Here is a 20,052-nt window from a genome sequence, read left to right on the forward strand (position 1 = left end):
TGTGCAGCACCCCTTCTTTCGGCACCACCACCAACCCCAATGGGCCTTCCTCTAGCATGTAGAGAGCAGTGCTGGCATGTGGTTGATCACAAGATGTGGGCAAGATGATGCCTTAAGTGACAAGATTAATTATGTGAAAAGTAAGTTGCTTACCAACACCAATAAACCGCTGTGAGAAATGCACATATCCAGTTTTGGGAGGTATTCTTTTTTGCCTCAATGGATTATTTAGGGACTAGAATGGAAACATAGTGTGCAAAATGTGCTGGAACAGAAAAGCTGCTGCTTTTTCTTGCTGAAATAAGAGTGTGTCTTCTTATTTTGAGAAGAAGCCATGAGGGAGGTTGTTAAAAACAGATACAGCTATTTTTTCTTGGTTTTTTTCGAGAGCCTCACTCATGGTTTGATACTTGGTCTCATGGATTGTTGCAATATGAAACATCCCGTTTTCTCCATTTGTCAGAGATGGCAGACAGTAAATGTCTTGACATTTTCCATAGTGGAAGCTCATTAGTCATTTGTCTTTGGGAGATTATAATAACAGCAAGTAAATCCACACAAAATATTGCTACATTGCTGCACAGCAGTACAGATAATTAGTAGAACCATACAATTTAGTTGATTTTTTTTGTTAGATTAATTGATGAAGACAAATGTTTAATTAACTTTAAAGGTACCTTTTATTAATCAGGCACCATATTTATTTCTTTAAAAAAAATAAAAATAAAATAGTTTTAAAAGAAGTGCTTATACCTGCAAGTGAAATGCACATAATAGTAAAAGTGGCATTCTCTCCTCTTCTACACACAGGAAAAATGCCTCTTCTGCAATGATGCCTGCTATGACACATGAGCATCTTCTTAAAAACAAATAAGAGATGCCTAGTCCTTCAGAAATGTTATTCATTTACTTGCAGCATTTATGCCCTGGGATTAAATCTCAGGGGTGTGTGTGTGTTATAGGATTACACCAAAAGTCACTTTAGTCACAGCTTTAGTAACCTATCCTAAGACAAAATGGCTCTCAGGTGGACTTACAAAAATCAGTTCTAAGACAGTCCCTGCCATCAGGCTTGCAATCTAAAAAAAACAAAAACAAAAATTACAAGGAAAAAAGAAGAGGTCTTAAAGTTACATCTGGTGTTAACAGTGGCTCTGGCTATCTTGCCATTAATAAAGAGTAGTCCCACCCCTGCAGGAATCAGTCAGATCTAGAATGCTGGTGACAATGCCTAAGAAAAGGACAGGATATCACAACTAGTAATTAGGCTTCTAGTGCAGACAATAGTATGTCATAGATGGGAATATTGTGCAGCTATGCTTCTGTGGATGGATCAGACAACTTCTTCCTTCTCTTGTTAAATCTTGCATTTCTTTTACCAAATGTCTTTTTTTCCTCTTGTTGTCTTTGTTTGCCCAAGACATTTGTTTCCTAACAGCTTAGGTAAAGGTAAAGGTACCCCTGCCCGTACGGGCCAGTCTTGACAGACTCTGGGGTTGTGCGCCCATCTCACTTAAGAGGCCAGGGGTCAGCGCTGTCCGGAGACACTTCCGGGTCACGTGGCCAGCGTGACATCGCTGCTCTGGCGAGCCAGAGCCGCACATGGAAACGCCGTTTACCTTCCCGCTGGTAAGCGGTCCCTATTTATCTACTTGCACCCGGAGGTGCTTTCAAACTGCTAGGTTGGCAGGCACTGGGACCGAGCAGCGGGAGCGCACCCCGCCGCAGGGATTCGAACCGCCGACCTTTCGATCGGCAAGCCCTAGGCGCTGAGGCTTTAACCCACAGCGCCACCTGCGTCCCTCCTAACAGCTTATTTGACTCTATTAACTACACTACCTGCAGTATATTCTAGTTGAGCTTCTGCTCTTGTGGTTTTGAGATATTTGACCCTCTTGACTTTCCCTTTCATCTTCCTTTTTAAAAAAACACAAAAACAAACAAACCCAATCTGTGTTGGACTTTATTGGCAATTGTCCACTTAAATATATGTTGAATTTGACAGTACCACAATCACTGTTTCCAATTGTTTCAGCAAAATTTTCATCTTGCACTAGGTTTTGGGTGACATTTAAGATAAAGATAAAGTATACAAGTTGGACGCAAGTAGCACTATGGTCTAACCCACAGAGCCTAGGGCTTGCCAATCAGAAGGTCGGTGGTTCGAATCCCCACGACGGGGTGAGCTCCCGTTGTTCGGTCCCTACTCCTGCCAACCTAGCAGTTTGAAAGCACGTCAAAGTGCAAGTAGATAAATAGGTACCGCTCAGGCAGGAAGGTAAGTGGTGTTTCCATGTGCTGCTCTGGTTCGCCAGAAGTGGCTTAGTCATGCTGGCCACATGACCTGGAAAACGGCAGAAGCGGACAAACGCCTGCTCCCTCAGCCTTTAAAGTGAGATGAACGCCGCAACCCCAGAGTCATCTGCGACTGGAGTTAACGGTCAGGGGTCCCTTTACCTTTACCTTTACCTTTATACAAGTTGTAGACAAAAGACAATGGCCCTGATTTGCATGCAGAGCCTGTCCTTGTCCAGAACTTCAGCTGAGGATGTGTCAACATCCCATGGAGGTGGATATGGAATGACCTAGCACTACTGAGTCAGACAATTAGTTCAAATAATCCAGTGTTTAGGGAAGTTTTTAATATTTGATGAATTATTGTATCTTAATCTTTTGTTGGAAGCCACCCAGAGTGGCTGGGCAAACCCAGCCAGATGGGTGGGGTATAAATAATAAATTAGTATTAGTGTTAGTATTAGTATTAGTATTCACCACTCTGATGGGTAGTGGCTCACCAAGATCTCAGCAGTAATTTTTTCCTAATACTTCTCCCTGGGATCCTTTTAACTGGATCACGTTGAGCACTGAACTTCTGAATGTAATGCATGTAGCCAGACACTCACTCAGTGAGGACCCAAGGCATTTTGCTCTCTAAAGTGGAGCAAAGCTATGTACAGTTCTGGTTGTCTCACCTCAAAAGGGCTACTGTTGATCAGGGGGAAAAAATCAGAAAAAGGCAACCAAAATTATTGAGGGCTTGGAGCAATTTGCCCTGAGGAAAGGTTGCAATGTTTGGGACTTTGAGTTTAGAGAAAGGACAAGACAGACATGAAATAAGTTTATAAAATTATGCAAATCTTTGAGAAAGTGGGTAGAGAAAAGCTTTTCTCCATCTCCCAAACCATTAGAACTTGTGGACATTCAATCAACAGCTACTGGCCATGAGGGCTATACTCTGTCTCTATAGTTGGTGGCAGTAATGCTGCTGAAGACCAGTGGCTGGAAACCATAACAGAGCAGGGGAGTGCACTTTTGCTTGGGTCGTGCTTGGCAACTGTGAGAACAGGATGGTGGACTAGATGGGACCATTAGCCTGGTCCAGCAGGTGGTTCGTATGTTCCTGTGAGTCCAAATGGAACTCAGCTACCCAAGGGACAATAAAAGCCTTGTTTTATCACTCAGGCACCAATTCCTGCCTCCATCTATGCTCCTTTCTTCATTTCAAGGCTGCCAGCCTATGAACATTCACATGGGAGTAAGTCCCGTTTAACTCAGTGGGGCTTCCTTTTGAGTAGACCTTAATAAGACTGTGTTGCTTAGCCTGTTCAACTGTGTGCCTGCTGTTTCTGCTTGCATCTTCTCAACTGATTCACCAGGAAACCTGAACAACTCAGGTCAGTATTTCTACCCCTTCAGTTGCAAGTGATGTGATAAAAGCAGATGGAGAGAAAGTCACCCCCACACCAGCTGAATGGCGGAAGTTTCAGAATATACAAAAGGAAGTACATCTTCACAAAACACATAGTTCAGCCTTCCTCAACCTAGTGCTTTGGACTATAGATGCTTTGAGCTACTCCATTGGTCAAAGCAAGGTTGGGTAAACTATGAAAGTTGCTGCCACCAGATACGGTAATATATACAGATTTAGCTTTAAAAGACCTTCATGCATGTTCATGGAGTCCACTATCAACTGCCACTAGTTATGTCTCTGCTTTATTTTTTCCTTCGTGGCCTCTTATCTTTGTAGCTTTCTCCCAGAACACTTGTGTCATGCCACCACTTCTAGTTCCTCCAAATTCCTCATCAAAACGCATCTTTTCCATGAAGCTGTTGGCAGAATCCCCTCATTTCCCTGACTTAGGGAAGGGCTGCAGCTCAGTGATGCAGCATATCCTTTGTATGGAATAGGCCCATGATTCAGTCCTTGGAACTGTTGGAGGAAGGTATTTCCTTCCCTTAAGATTCTAATTAATGCATGTGTTACTTTAAACCACATGAGTGCCCTCTCTGCCTAGCAATTTAGCCAGCACTTGTTTGTAAACTTTTTTTGTCTGTTAACTCCACCCCTAAAAGCTGTGCCATTTTGTTGTTTTCTGCCAACATGTTGAGACAAGATGTCTTCTGTTTCTGTCTGTAATCTCCATTCATCCTGTAAATAGTTCCTGCATGAATAAAGCCTTTGAACTCCTGAAACTTGTAAGGATCGTCCCTTTCCAGAGTGACAGCGAGGGCTCCGAGGACCAAGAGTGAGGTGAGCCCCTCTTGTCGTGGAATGCAAATTGTAAATTCCCAGGACAGTGAAAGGCAGGCAGAAGGGCAGCAGCTTTCAGACACACTCTCAGGGGAGGAGGGGCAAACTGGACAATCTGCTCATGAGTCTTCTCGTACTAGGAGGGTGAGCAGAGTTCAGGCTTGGCGTCAGGCCAACAGAAGGCAGAGCAGATGGCATATATTCTGTTGGAAAAGAGCTCACCCTCCAGTAGACTCAACTGACCCATCGAGTGAGGAAGATTGAGCTGTGTGCTTGGACTGAACTACTGTGTAAATACCAATAAATCTGAAAGTTATAAAATAACCAGCCAGCCATCTCTTGGTGTGAGAGGTAGATCGTAAATCCTGACAAAACTGTAGTTGATTATTCCAATCTAATTCACCCAAACTGCATGGTCTGATATGTCTAAGGAAGGCCCAGAAAGATTCCTGCTTGAAACCTGAGAACTGCTGCTAGCCAATGTTGGCATGACTAAACTAGATGGTTGAATCTGGTAGAAGGCTGGCTCCTACATTTCTGTGTACCTGCTATAATAAAGCCTAAGTCTGTGTGATTAAGTTTGTTTCCCTGTGTTGTGCTCCATGCTGAATTACAGGTTGCAATTCCTTTGGCCAGGGATGTGTCCTAATGGTAGGTTTGCCATATTTCAAAAAGTGAAAATCCGAGCATGAAAGTTTTTGAGCTTTTTTTGGGCAAAGTTGTTGAGCACTTTTTTGTGGGGGGGGGGAGGGCAAAATATCAAAAAGGAAATTTTTGAGCTTTTTTGAGTATTTTTAAGCTACTTCCAACACTGGTTGCCATATGTTCGGATTTCCGTGGACATTTCTGCGATTTCTGCCCAGACACTGCTTCTGACTGCAGTATTCCGGCTATGTCTGGGACATTCCGGACATACGTCAATCCTACCTCATGGTCTTGGTAAGCTCTATATTCTGAAGCTCTGAGTAAACTCTGTATGACAGGCAGCCATTATCTGCACCTTCAAGAAAGAGTTGAAGACATTTTTGTTCCAATAGGCTTTCCCAGCTGTATAAATGTGTCTCTACCTTGAGTGTTTATTTTGTATTGTGTTGTTTTTGTTTTTAAATGGATCTGCTGTTTATGTTTTTTAACTGGTTTTTCTGCTGCTTCTATTGTACACCGTCCTGAGACAATTGTGCAGAAGACAATTAATAAACTATTTTTAATAATAATTGGGTGCTGATGGTGATCCATTTGGTTACACTACCCTGATTAAGCTACTCTATGTGCCAGGGATGGTTTACGGTCTACCTCAGAGTGACTTTTCAGAAGCACGCCAGTGTAGTGATCTTCCAATTTTCATAAAATATCCCTGTTTTGGATATTAGAACGGGAGGAGGCAATAAATTGCAATTCCCTATGGCGGAAATGTGACATTATAAAAAGATTCGTTTTCTTTACATCTAGAATGACAATATTTTGCAGCTTCTATTTTCCTAGCTATTAAAATCTCTGATGATTTGTTGCATGTCCCTCTGGGCTTCATGCAGGTTTTCTCTGGCTCCACACACACCCCTCCACCCGTCACCCCTACACACACACACTAACACAACAGATGGATGAAGCCCCTTATCACTTGTCACATCAAGAGAGGTGCTAAAAGGGTTATCAAAATGAAAGGTTTTGCAGGGTGGAGAGGTATCCCCTGGCTAAATCACCTGCGGGAGGGCTGTTTATCTTCACAGCTCAAAGAAGTCGCAGAAATGATTGTGTTAAAAAGAACTTAAAAGAAGTTTCTTGGTTTTTAATAACAGCAAACTGTGGGCCGTGTGTCATTTGCAGAGGCTTGATTTAGGCTGCAGCCCTAAGCATATTTGCTCAGACAGAAATCTCCACAATTCTGTAGGACATACTTCTGAATTATTTAAAAAAAACACAAAAACCCAACCAAATCAAACAACCAAACAAACCCGAATTTAGGCCCAAACTACATGTTATGCAATAGTTAGCAATTATGTCTGGGTTGTTATCTGCTCACTCCCCAAAAGTCCTAGATGCAGATGGATGAAGCTGTTCTTTTCGGTGTCTCTCAGTTTCTCATTTTTTCACAACTTAAGTTCACTCTCCACATTTCCACAACAGTTTGGGATAATTGTATTTTAAGTCATCATGAAAATTGTTCAGCATTTTAATGTGAACTCTTTCTAATACACATGTTGGTATGCAATTTTGCCTAATACACACATTTGCAAAGCAGTTTCTGCAAAGATAATTAATGTTTCTATGTTATTTTTACTTATATATGCCTTTCTGCCCACTTTACCCAAGCGTATGCATTTTTTGTACACATTACTCAAATGGAGTACTGCATTGTAGAATTCACAGAAGTGCACATTTGAAAGGATGGCTGTGTTTCAGTTTGCGTATTGTATCGAAAAATGCAAGTTACGTAGGTTCCACTCTAAGCATGAACTGAATCAAATTTTCCACCTCATATCACTAATTATAAAACAGTAACATGGATTTAAGTGTGTGTGTGTGTTTGTGTGTGTGTGTGTGTTGGTATCTTACTTTCACAAACATATTCCTTTTTTTTTTTTTTAACACATTGCTTTGCTGGAGAATTGCTTTGCAAGATTTGGATAAGTCCAAGTTTCAAAGGATGGCTGTGTTCATGTAATGTTTCAGGAAGTGTGAACTATGTAGGGTAGACATTAAATGCAAAGAATGTGATTTATTCTCCTCCCACATCTGCAATGGTGGATCTTAGGGTCTCAAATTTCAGTGGCACCCTGTGCAACACCAAAATTGACACCTCCCTGCCTTTTGTATTCCATTCTACATAATAGTTGTGGTGCCCCATAGGCTCTGTGCCCAGTGTGACTGAACCAATCACACTCCCCTAAATCCACCTCTGCTAGGAGTCCAGGGGGTGATTGGTTTTCATTGGGTCCGCAGCATGCCAGGAAAGGGAGGTTTAGTCCTTTTCAGCTGTGATACTAATGAAAACTAACAACCTATGCTATAAGGTAGGAGGAGCTCATCTTGACATTTCTGATACTAATTGTACCACTTGAACAGTGCTTCTTTTTAAAATACAGCCAGGCAGGGAAGGCTTAAAACTCACCTTTCCACATGCTTTGGTCCCAAAGATAACCAGCCACCCCCTAGGATTATCATTATTAAAAATTCCCAGATGTAGTTGCCAATTAGAGTAACATCTCGTTTGACCATTAGGTTCAAGATGCAGAAACTAGCCCCATGGAACTTTTCACCTTCTCTGTCCAGCTAGCCTGCCTTAGAACACAAGTAGGAGAGGAACCTTCTCTGCACTGCCCTCCAATTATTGTTTGGCTTACATAGAGATCAGTTCCACACAAGCTCCACAGTTCCACACCCACCCACCCAACTATTCATCATTAAATGTGGGTATCTCACAAGCGCTTATGTTCCTGTGAGTGCTTGTCTTTTCTCAGCCTACACCTCTCTGAAGTGCTGAAAAAGCAAACTTGTGTGTTTAAAGAGTAGCTTTGAAGCACCCAACACCTGCTTCTCTGTCATATTGACAAGACTGGATTTGTGTTCCCGAGGGGTGCAAGTGATTCATCTCCTTACTTGTGTATACACAAGACAAGGTATTTTTTTGCTTTGCTGATCAGCTTTAATGCATTCTCTTTGTTTCTGATCCTGACTGGAGCAACTCAGGATGACTGTAGACTCAGCAGCTCAGATTTGCATGTCTGGTTTTGGTGTATTGGTTAAAGAAAGAAGCTCCACCGTCAACTCTACTTGAAAACAATTCAGGATTTTTTGCAGTCTCTTGCAGTTTCCAGTGATAACTTGTATGTAAACCAGAGATCGGCAAGGTTTATCTCGCCTGGGCCGGTTCACTCCCATGGAGATCGCTCCATGGGCCGAATTGTGTCTGTGCAGACGCGATTTCTGGCATCTGTGCATGCGTAGACACGATTTCCTGTCCTGCAGAAGCAACTCCCTGAGTGACAGATTGATTTGGGGGCAGCTCGTGGGCCGTTTAAATGATCCCTGTGGGCCGCTTGTGGCCCATGGGCCGCAGGTTGCCGACCACTGATGTAAACAAATCTAGGGTTGAACTACATGTTGCATTAAGCACATACTTTCAGGTGTGTGCTAACAACCGCCTACTCTCTTTTTCATAAAAAGCAAGTCCACTTGGACTACTGCAATGTGCTCTAAGTGGGGCTACCTTTGAAGGTGATTCAGAAACCACAACTAATCCAGAATGCATCAGCTAGACTGGTGACTGTAAGCAGCAGCTGGGACCATATAACACTGGTCCTAAAGGATCTATACTGGTTTCCAGTATGCTTCTGAGCACAAATCAAAGTGTTAGTGTTGACCTTTAAAGTCCTAAATGGCCTTGATCCTGTATACCTGACGGAGCGTCTCCACCTCACCATCCAGCTTGGACACTGAGGTTCAGCTCCAAGGGCCTTCTGACGGTTCCCTCACTGTGAGATGTGAAGCTACAAGGAACTGGGTAGCGGGTCTTCTTGATAGTGGTGCCCACCCTGTGGAATGCCCTCTTGCCAGATGTTAGCCAGATAAACAACTATTTGACTTTTAGAAGACATCTGAAGGCAGCCCTGTTCAGGGAAATTTTGAATGGTTGATGTTTTGTTGTACTTTTAGTATTTTGTTGGAATCTGCCCGAAGTGACAACCAAGTTAGATGGGCAGCATATACATAATAAAATTATTATTATTATTATTATTATTATTATTATTAGGTGTGGAATCTTCTCTGTGAGGAACAGTTGCAACAGAACACCTTAATCTGCATATTGTGTTCTCAGATCAGCAGATGTCCTCCTGGCAGGTCCTTTCCCAAACCAGGGATAAGAACCATAGCTCAGCATTAGAGCATCTGATTTGCATTCAGAAGGTTCTAGCTTCCATTTCCATTATCACCAGGTAGGACGGAATATCCCTTGTCTAGAACTCTGGAGAGCTACTGTGCCAGCTAGATAGACCAAGGGTCTGGCTCCCTATAAGGTGGATTCCTATGTGCCTGTGTGTCTTTTCATAATTTGGATGATAAGTTGTAGAGAGGATGGTTCAGCATTTTGGAATCTATGGCTGGAAAAGAATATTCATTTCCTACATAAGGTCCCTCCAGTTCCCCGCCTGTGCAAGCTTCATACTATTTACTGGAGAATTCAATGTCCAAATTACAGTACTGAGCTACACCTCTTGAAATTATGTATGAATGCTGGCTAATTATCAAAGAAGTATGTTTTGGCATCTGGCTGTTTTCAAAGCATGAGCTTCCAGAGTTTCGTCCTTTGAATTTATCTTTATTAAGCCCTTGTCCAAATGATAAATATACACTGCCTGCTTGGTATCTGTCACTTGGAAAATAAATCACTTTAGGATTGATTTACTAACAGCTTTCTTCGCTTGGCATGTCCTCCTGACTCGGAGGTCACACTGAAGCCCTTTGCAAAGAAGTACACACAAGCAGACTTGAAATATGTGGGAAAGGAACCTGGTAGCAGCTTAGAGTTGGCATTGGATGAATGTGTCCGTTCTCAGCCCTCTTAAGATTCTCATTTTTATAATCTTAAGTTTAGTACTTCACATTATGCAACAGCTTGTGATTTTTTTAAAAAGAAAACTCATCAGTACCACAGTGCAAATTTCTCTGCATTTTGTGGGTGTTGTTTTAGTGTTGTTATTTTCTGGTCACATGTTTGCACTAAGGCAGGCATGACCAATGTTTGTTTCAGGGGCCTAATTCGTCCCCCTGGCTGTTTTTATTTGGTCCCTGTGACAGTTTATTGGGGTCAAATCCTACAAAACGCTCAACAAGTTCATTCCCAAAAAAAACTTTGAAAAAAGTTTGGGCACCCCTGAGGTGTCTCAAAGTGATTTGCACACACACAAAAAAAGAATCATAGTAACATTAAAACCATATGTAAAAACAAAAATAAAGAAGAAAACCCTAAAATACTCATCAAAAATACATTTCAAGGAACAAATCTTACCCTTCTCAAAGGATGAGTACAAAAAGGACTATTGACATACATGTTCATGTGCACACATCATTACAATGCAATTTCCTCTAATACGATGCATTCTTTGTGTGTTATTGTTGCAAATACATGTATTTTTTATGCACATTTCAGCCTAGTATATTCATTTTAGTACACTACTGGAGAACTCTGTTGCAAAATTAGAAGTGCCGATTTTGGAGGATGTCTGTGTTTCAGTTTACATATTGTTTCAAAAAATATGAATTAGGTAGGTTCGTCTTTATACAAGAAAGGAATCAAATCTTTTCCCCATTTTCTTTGTTAGAGTGCAAAGGATGGATGATGCTGATTAGGTGATCTTAACTTTAAATGTGAATTGAAGTGAGTTTCTGATAGTAAATAATGTTGAGTGAGAATTTTAAAATAACAAAAGGAACTAGACAAGGCTGTCCATTGTCACCTTCATTGTTTATAGTAGTTTTAGAAGTTTTGGTGCAAAGAATAAGATGTAATCAGGATATTAAAAGAATAAGGGTGGGACAAAGAGAGTATAAACTAAAAGCATTTGCAGATGATGCGGTGATATCTGCAGCAGATCCAGCAGAGTCGGGGTTTTTTTTGTTTTGTTTTTTTGAGAAGTAGCTGGTCTTAAAATAAATAAAAATAAAACCAAGCTCCTGGTAAAAAATATTAAAGATGATGTTAAGATTAAACTACAAGTTATATCCAGTTTAAAGATTGAAAAAAAGATTAAATATTTAGGAGTACAGTGGTACCTCGGGTTACATACGCTTCAGGTTACAGACTCTGCTAACCCAGAAATAGTACCTTGGGTTAAGAACTTTGCTTCAGGATGAGAACAGAAATTGTGTGGCAGTGGCGTGGCAGCAGCAGGAGGCCCCATTAGCTAAAGTGGTGCTTCAGGTTAAGAACAGTTTCAGGTTAAGAACGGACCTCCAGAACAAATTAAGTACGTAACCAGAGATACCACTGTATGGTTAACAACAAAGTATATCAATTTGTGTAAAGTTGATTATTTGAAAACTTGGGAGGATATTAAAAGAAACTTGCAAATATGGGATAGGATGAAACTTTCATTGTTAGGTAGAGTGTTGGCCATTAAAATGAATGCATTACCAGGGATGTTATTTCTATTTCAATCAATACCAGTGATTGGCAAGACAGATTGCTTCCAGAAATGGCAAAAAGATATTTCTAAATATATCTGGCAAGGGAAAAAACTGAGAATACCAATAATAATAATAATAATAATAATAATAATAAAATTTTTTTATTTATATCCTGCCCTCCACAGCCGAAGCCGGGCTCAGGGCGGCTAACAACACTAAAACAGTACAACATTATAAAAACATTATAAAAATTAAAATCAAAATTGATGGCAACCATAAACTAAAGTTTTGTAAAGATTGCCAAAGGAGGGAGTCAGGCTGTGCCCTGACCAAAGGCCAGGTGGAACAGCTCTGTCTTGCAGGCCCTGCGGAAAGATGTCAAGTCCTGCAGGGCCCTTGTCTCTTGTGACAGAGCGTTCTACCAGGTTGGAGCCGCAGCCGAAAAAGCCCTGGCTCTAGTCAAGGCCAGCCTAACCTCTCTGTGGCCTGGGACCTTCAAGGTGTTTTTATTTGAAGATCGTAAGTTCCTCTGTGGGGCATACCAGGAGAGGCGGTCCCGTAGGTACGAGGGCCCTAGGCCATATAGGGCTTTGAAGGTTAAAACCAGCACCTTAAACCTGATCCTGTACTCCACCGGGAGCCAGTGCAGCTGGTATAGCACCGGGTGAATGTGATCTCGCAGCGAAGACCCCGTAAGGAGTCTTGCTGCGGCATTCTGCACCCGCTGGAGTCTCTGGGTCAGTCTCAAGGGCAGCCCCACGTAGAGCGAGTTACAATAATCCAGTCTGGAGGTGACCATCGCGTGGATCACAGTGGCTAGGTCAGGGCGAGAGAGGTAAGGAGCCAACTGCTTAGCTTGGCGGAGATGAAAAAATGCCGCCTTTGTTATAGCTGCAATCTGCGCCTCCATGGAGAGGGAGGTATCGAAGATTACACCCAAACTCTTAACGGACGGTGCTGGCACTAATTGCACCCCCGCAAGAGATGGGAGTTGCCCCCTCAGTCCCATGTCGTCCCGTCCCAGCCAGAGGACCTCTGTCTTCGAAGGATTTAACTTAAATGATAAAATACGGATAGATGCTAAAGAGAGAAGTTTTTCCCTTCCAGATATGAGATTATATTATGAAGCTTCCTGTATGTGCTGGTTGAAGGAATGGTTGTCATTGAAGAATTTGTATATCTTAGACTTAGAAGGTCATGATAATATATTTGGCTAGCACAAGTATTTGTGGTATGAAAAGCTTGTAAAGGATTTATAAGCCATAAAATTGGGAAAAATTTGTATAGAGTTTGGGACATATATAAAAAACCCACTTTGGCTTTTACCAGTAGAAGCTATAGGGGTGAAAAAGAAGAATATGATGGAAAACTGGGTAACTTATAGAAATCTGTTAAAGGAGGGTGGAGAATTTAAATTAAAAGAGTTTAAGGACTTATCAGCAATGTTAACAACATGAATACAATATCCTCATTTAAACGAAGTATTTATAAAGGATAAGAAATGGGGGTTTGCAGGAGGAGTATCTCAATTAGAGAGAGACCTGATTGTAATGTTAAAATGATGTCTAAAATGTGTAAGTTTCTACTAGAATGGGAGACAAAAGACGAACAAGTGAAATCATCAAAGATACTTTGGGCAATAGATATTGGTCACAATATAGAAATGAAGGCATGGGAACGACTGTGGAATATGAATATAAAATTTACAGCATATTATGGTTTAAGAGAAAATTATATCAATATGTTATATAGATGGTATCTAACACCTACCAGATTAGTAAAAAATGTATAAATTGAAATCGAATAAGTATTGGAAATGCAAAGAGAAAGAAGGTAATTTTTTCATATGTGTTGGTCTTGTAATAAAGCTAAAGCCTACTGCCCTATAATGAATTGAAAAAGATGTTTAAGATAATGTGTGTTAAAAAAACCCGCAAGAAACTTTTCTTTTGGGAATTATGGGATCAGAGGTACCTAAACTATATATAAATTTATTTATGTATGCAATCACAGCTGCAAGAATGGCATTTGCCCAAAGATGGAAATAAGAAGTCCTGACGAGAGAAGAATAGCTACAGAAATTAGTGGACTATGCAGAAATGGTGAAGTTTACCAAAAGAATAAGAAACCAAGACAACAAACTCTTTAATTGGGAATGGAAATATTTTATTGAATATTTACAAACAAATTGCAAACAAATTAAGACGTTAGCAGGATTATTGTAAAAATGTGCAGCTGCTAAAACACATATGAAATAGATGCTAAAAAGTATAAATAGTTTTAATTGGGAAATGCAAGAAAAAAGAAAGCAAATTTAAGGAACTGCAGAAAGAGGGGGAGGTTAGTCGAGGTTTAACATGCAACAATGACTTTTTAGTGTTTGAAATATTCATTTGTTATTAATGAAAATATAATTTTATTTTTTTTATTTAAAAAATGAAGTGAGTTTCTCCCTAGTCCCTAACTGGGAGACACATATAGGAGGAGCTGCCAAAGGGTTGTGATGCTAATGCGCATTAGAATATATTTTCCATGATCCCATCAGGGAAGCAGGCTCCTCTGCATAGATCCTCTGGCTGAATCGAACAACAGAGTATCCAACTTGCACTGAATCATTTGGGCAGTGTGCATGGTTCCCATTGCTAGGCTATGGACCTGATATGATTGTTGGTACCTTTAGCCAGGGCTGAATCTATGTGTAGGTGACCCAGTGTAATGGGCCCCTTAGCGTTACGGGGATCTGGCATGAGGAAGAAGGAGAAGCAGCAGATGGTGGGCTGATGGCTGGCATGCAGGGATGAAGAGGGAGGTTCTCCCCATATGACTCTAGGTATCAGACAGAAGGAAGCTCAACTGTCAGCTCTCTCCACAGAACCTTTTGCAGAGCACAGAGCCTCATCAGGTAGGGATGAGGACTTCAACCAGTCAGAGGTAGAGGGCTGAATAGGAGGTGGTGGTGATGGACCTGGAGGCAGAGGAATGGGGCACAGTCCTATGAATGAGATCCAGGTACCATCTTCATAGCTTGGATCAGACATACCCATCTGGACAGCACATGTGCACATGGCAAAACTGTAGGGTGAGAATCTTGTGAGTGAGCTCCACCCACCTTGTATTTAAAAGCTTGGCAGGAGGGGTGTATCAACTGTTGGGATATCTTCAAAGCTTCCATTCAGTTATAGGCTTCATGCCTTGTTCATGTACCTTTGGACAGGATCCTGACAGCCAGGGAACCACACATACCATGGGCTATTTGCTTCACTCCCCACTAAAATAAACAGTACAAACATTTCATTTTGAATGGTAATGCAACATTGCCTTGTGTGGCCATTAACTATGAGGGGTTTGTTGCTGTTTTACTTGGAGGAAAATGTGTAGCATCAGAAACCATTCAGTTTACAGTGTGTATGTCAGTGATTGTGATGCACGTTTATTGCATTATACTATAAATTTATTGCCTTATTCCAAAGGTTTTCAACCTTTTTGAATCCATGGCTCCCTTACTCTCCCTTGTGGAGTGTTCCCCCAGCCTCCTTTCCTCTCCTCTCTCCTTGGGAGTCTTCTGGGCAGCTGCTGCTGCTGTCCTTTGTCTCTGAGCTTCCCGCCCCCCGCCACCCCAAAGAGAGATGCCCCCAGAGGCACCATTCACCTGTTGAGCTTATACCCAGGCTCCTGCAACAGAAAGCTGTGCAAGCCTTGGGGAGGCAGAGACATGAGAGGGCATCAGGAGGGAGGGAAGAAAAGAGGTATAGAGGCCAGTGTTGCCCGCGGCACCCCTGACCAATTCAAGGCACCCCAGGGTGCCATGGCATTCTGGTTGAACACCACTGCCTTATACCACAAAGATAAACAATAATAAGTCACTCATACAATTTACAATGTTTAAGTCAATAGTGTGAAATGAGCTACAAATGGATTTCTTTTAAAGTGTTCAGAAGTTGAATAACATGGAGGCAGGGTACTGAAGATATTTGGTGCTTCATTTAACCTAAGCTGGCCTTCACTTTTAGATCACTTCATCTGGGGCAGCAGTGATGAGGGGGATCGAAGATCACACCCCACAAGCAAGGAACTGTTGAAACAACTTACAATAAATGTAAAATACATGCATATAACACATAACAACATCAGCAGATACATTTAAAAAGACTACCCACTAAAAGCAGCCATCCACAATAGCCATTCTTAAACAAGAATATTCTCCCTCAACCAACAATCTAAAATAGCTATCAAACCAAGAAGGTATGGTTGCTCAAATGCCTGGGAGAGTAAACATGAGCCTATTTCAGGTCCACTTCTCTCCCTTTATCTCTGTCCCCTTAATCCTATAATTCTATCTTTTAACATTTATCACAGACTACTTTCCTCACTGGGAGCCAGTCTCATTAATCTTGACTGAAAAGTGTAATATAGTTATAATAAATAAATTAGTGCTCTGCTAAAACCTTCCCTACAGTCTCTGATTTCTTCAAAAGCAAACACGGACACACGCAAGCAAACACACACACACACACACACACACACACACACACACAGGTTGTCCCCCGTCCCCCAAAAAGGAACAACTGCCAAGTGTATGGTAGAACATCTTCTTACAAATCTCGGAGGGCCCAACCAAAATATGCCATATGGGGTTTCGGGAAGCACAGGAATTGAGGAAAACGAACTTGCTTTACTTGCAGAGTAAAACAAGTACAACTAAAATCATGCATCCCACCCCTGATAAATCCACCATTCTCTCCCCCACCCTTTAGTAATTTTTGGATGCAATTTCTTTTTTCATTCATTGATAGAGAATAGTAAAAAAACAAACACACATACACACTGAGAGAAGAATCTTTTGACACAACACTTAAATAAATACACAAACAGGGTTGTATCCAATGTTAACACTACTCAGAGTAGACCCGTTGGCATTAATGCACATGACTAATTTAGGTTCATTAATGTTAATGGGTCTATTCTGTGTAGAATTTATTTAGATATAAAAAAATGTTTAGGGGTACTCTCATTTTCCTACTCATATTGAAATACTGCCCCTCAACGAGGCCAAACTTAGATTCACAAAATGTTTAGGGGTATGCGTACCCCTGCGTACCCCCAGAAAAAAGCACTGGATATAACACATACTCATTGGTCTTCCTAGTTCTATTTGCCTTCTGGATTGATACTTCTGTTTCCTGAGTTCTGTCTTTCATTTCTCCCTTTCTCCCTTTCTCTGGGATTGCTTTCACACTGCAATTTCTGCAAACAAGGGTTCATTGTGGCATCCATGCAACATAAACCTTATCAAAATGCCATTCCATATAATCCAGATGTAATATTTATAGGGGGGTGAATTAACTTCACAGTTGTTGTTGGATAAAATGGGAAGAGAATGTGGGATGGTATTTGGATGTGGACCACATTGTGCAGATGCTGTGAAAAACCTGTATGCCTGAGCAGCACCGGGTCCATGATAGATTATCATGCTGATGCACCCTGGATTTCACTTGCCCCTAACATCTGTCTGTCTCCCTCCAGGCATTTACTTAGCATCTGAAAGCATCTCTCTTCCCCCAAGCCTCTCAGCGGCTAACTTGTTGCTTTCTAGGTGTTGTTGGACACCCACTCTCATCAGTCCCATGGAGGCTGGTCAGGGATGATGATGATGATGAACAATTCATATAACCACTTCACTATAGTAGTCTCTAAGCAGTTTACAAAGAGGGAATGCAAATAAAAAAATAAAAAGTTTTAAACATAAATTATAATGCCTGCTGAGTGGGTCCCAGATGTTCAGATTCATGGTCCAGCAACATCTGGAGAGCATCACTTTAGCAACACTTGTTTTAACTTCTCATCTCTTCACCTTCTCTTTCCTCCTCCTCCTCCTGATCTATCTTCCCATCCTAATTTGCATTTCTTTTTAACAAACAAAAAATAGATTATTAAGACAAGCCTGAGAAGAGGCTTTGTTCCATTTCAGATTAACTGTTGTACATTGCTGCACCTCAAGGTGCTGTGTTCATCTCAAGGCCCTTTGAAAAGGTTGCTGGTGGGCCTTGTACTCTGAGGGTTGGTGATGATGGCAGTCAGTTGGCACAGCCATCTGTGGATTATCTCCCCCCAAAGTCAGCCTTCAAAAGTGAGCAAATTGACTGAGATATTCTGTGATTCACATCTCTCTTACAGCCTCTTATTTAAAACAAACCAGGCTGATTAAAGTAACTGCAATTAAAAAAAAAGAAAAAGAAGGGAAGAAAGAAGGAAACCAATTGACCTTAAAGTACCTCATCAATCTTCCAGCTTCTCAGTTAATGTGGAAGTGATTACAGACTGGCAATAGTCTCTTGGATATTGTGTGGCAATCTTTTTCTTTCTCGAAGCTGTGAGAAAAGGATGGGAGGTGTCGCTATTACGTTGTACAATTTTGCATTGATTCTACTCTTCAACGAAAACACTATACAGGGGTCAAATACTAGCCTTCGATGTTTTGGCATGAATCCAGGCAGATTGATACTACTTGGGGGAGGGTGGTAGAGGAGTGGTAGAGGAATTGCTTTGCATGCAGAATGTCCTAGGTCCAATCCCTGGCATCTTCAGGTACAGCTAAGAATGTCCCTTTCTTGAAACCTTGGAGAAACTTCTGCCAGTTAGTGTAGCTGATTCAGTATAAGGCGGGGTGTCCAAACTTTTTCCAAAGAGGGCCAGATTTGATGAAGTGAACATGCATGAGGGCCGACCATTGACCTTTTTTTAGAACCACAGGGAGGAACTGCCTATGGGGGCTTGATTGAACCGACCGGCGGGCTGGATTAGGCCCCCAAAACGGACTTTGGACATGCCTGGCATAAGGTGACAGTGTGCCTGTAACCTTGTGTCTTTTGGATTAAGGTTAGTTGCTTGTCTGAGCTGTTTGCAGGCTTGAGGGTGTGGCTGTGTACTCTTGATGGTGATGCCCTACCTGTGCAGTGCCACCTTATCCTGTGTAAGGCTACTTCCTACCTTTTAGTGCATATAGCCTGAGTGTTCTGAAACTACTGCTTGAAATGTAGTGTATCTGATAGTAATTAAGTTAATGAGCCCATTTGTAATGTGCCAGTAATACACCACTGAGCTCCTTAATCATTGCCTTATGCTGGGGCTCAATCCTGCCCAGATGTGGAACCTGGAGTCTCTTCTGAAGAAAAGCTTGTATGAGCAGGACAGCCCAAGCAATCTCCACATTGTCAGTGATGCTGAAGAGTGGATGGATCTGGACATCTATGACCTCGGACTGGAGGTCATGACCCCATGCCCTGCTATCCACGGAATGAAGAACTCAAACTTGAATAAAGCTCCCCCCCCCAAAAAAAAACCTCAATCCCTTTATTACTCAGCTCAGTATGGTACATAGGTAAACCTCAAATGAACAGTTGGTGTGATACATGGCTAAGCAAGCTAAAACAGTGACCCAATGGTTGACATACTCCCAGATTCCAATTATAAAGGTTGGGCATGACTTCAGTGCTGCAAGCAGGACCCATCTTTGGACTTGGCCAGCAAATGGGATAGCTAGTAGTCACTGACAGCCTTGTACTTTATGCTTTCTTTTGCTGAATGTGATCGTGTGTTTTGGATACCTGAAAAGGACATCTCTGTGTCACTGTTATATAATGGATTAACAGTGTGATCCTGTGCATTTTTCTGCAGAAACATTTTCAAGAGTGCCTACTCCTTTGTACACATGTTTTTAGGATTGCTGCCTAATTATTCAGTTTTGTTCTTTAACTGTGTTAAAAAAAAAGTCTTTTGTGAGCTCACCGTACTTTTTATTCCAAAATTCCTTCTATTATTTTCTTACATTTTACCTGCAGCATTTTGCTTTTGTACAATTCCAGCAGTTTTTTAAAAAAATAACAAACGAATTATCCTCCTTTCAATCTCTTAGAGCTGTTAATATGCCACTGTCATTACCACATTTAAATGAATTTACGAATTAAACATGTTGATGTTGAATTAATTATAATATTCTGGGAAGCAGTCTAATTAGTATGCGCCATATGCATACAATGAAGTTGATATCTATGCAAAGTAATAAGATAAAATCACGGGCTGTTGTAGATTTGACCTTCTAGATCTGGTTGGACAAACAACCACATACCTTTAGAATTCTAGTTGTCACTGCTCATAAGAAGAACTCCACTGGACCAAGCCCAAACCCCATCTAGTCCATCATCCCATTCTGAAAATGGCCAACCAGATGCCTATGGGAAGCCTTCAAGCAGAACCTGAGTGCAACAGCTCTGCTTCACTTGGGATTCCTAGCAACTGGTATTCCCAGCAACTGATATTCAGAGGCATACTGCCTCTGACAGTGTACGTATTGGACCTTTATCTTTCAATAATTTCTCTAATCCCCCTTTAAAGCCATC

At 41.4% G+C, this 20,052-nt stretch overlaps 1 long non-coding RNA gene across 1 annotated transcript in view; it reads right to left on the reverse strand.

The window, feature by feature from the left end:
• LOC307207746 overlaps positions 1–20,052 on the reverse strand; it is a 480,701-nt gene that overhangs the window by 66,428 nt on the left and 394,221 nt on the right. The gene's annotated exons all lie outside the window — the stretch shown is intronic.

This window comes from Podarcis cretensis (genome assembly GCF_951804945.1).
Source record: "Podarcis cretensis genome assembly, chromosome: Z".
NCBI lineage: Eukaryota > Metazoa > Chordata > Lepidosauria > Squamata > Lacertidae > Podarcis > Podarcis cretensis.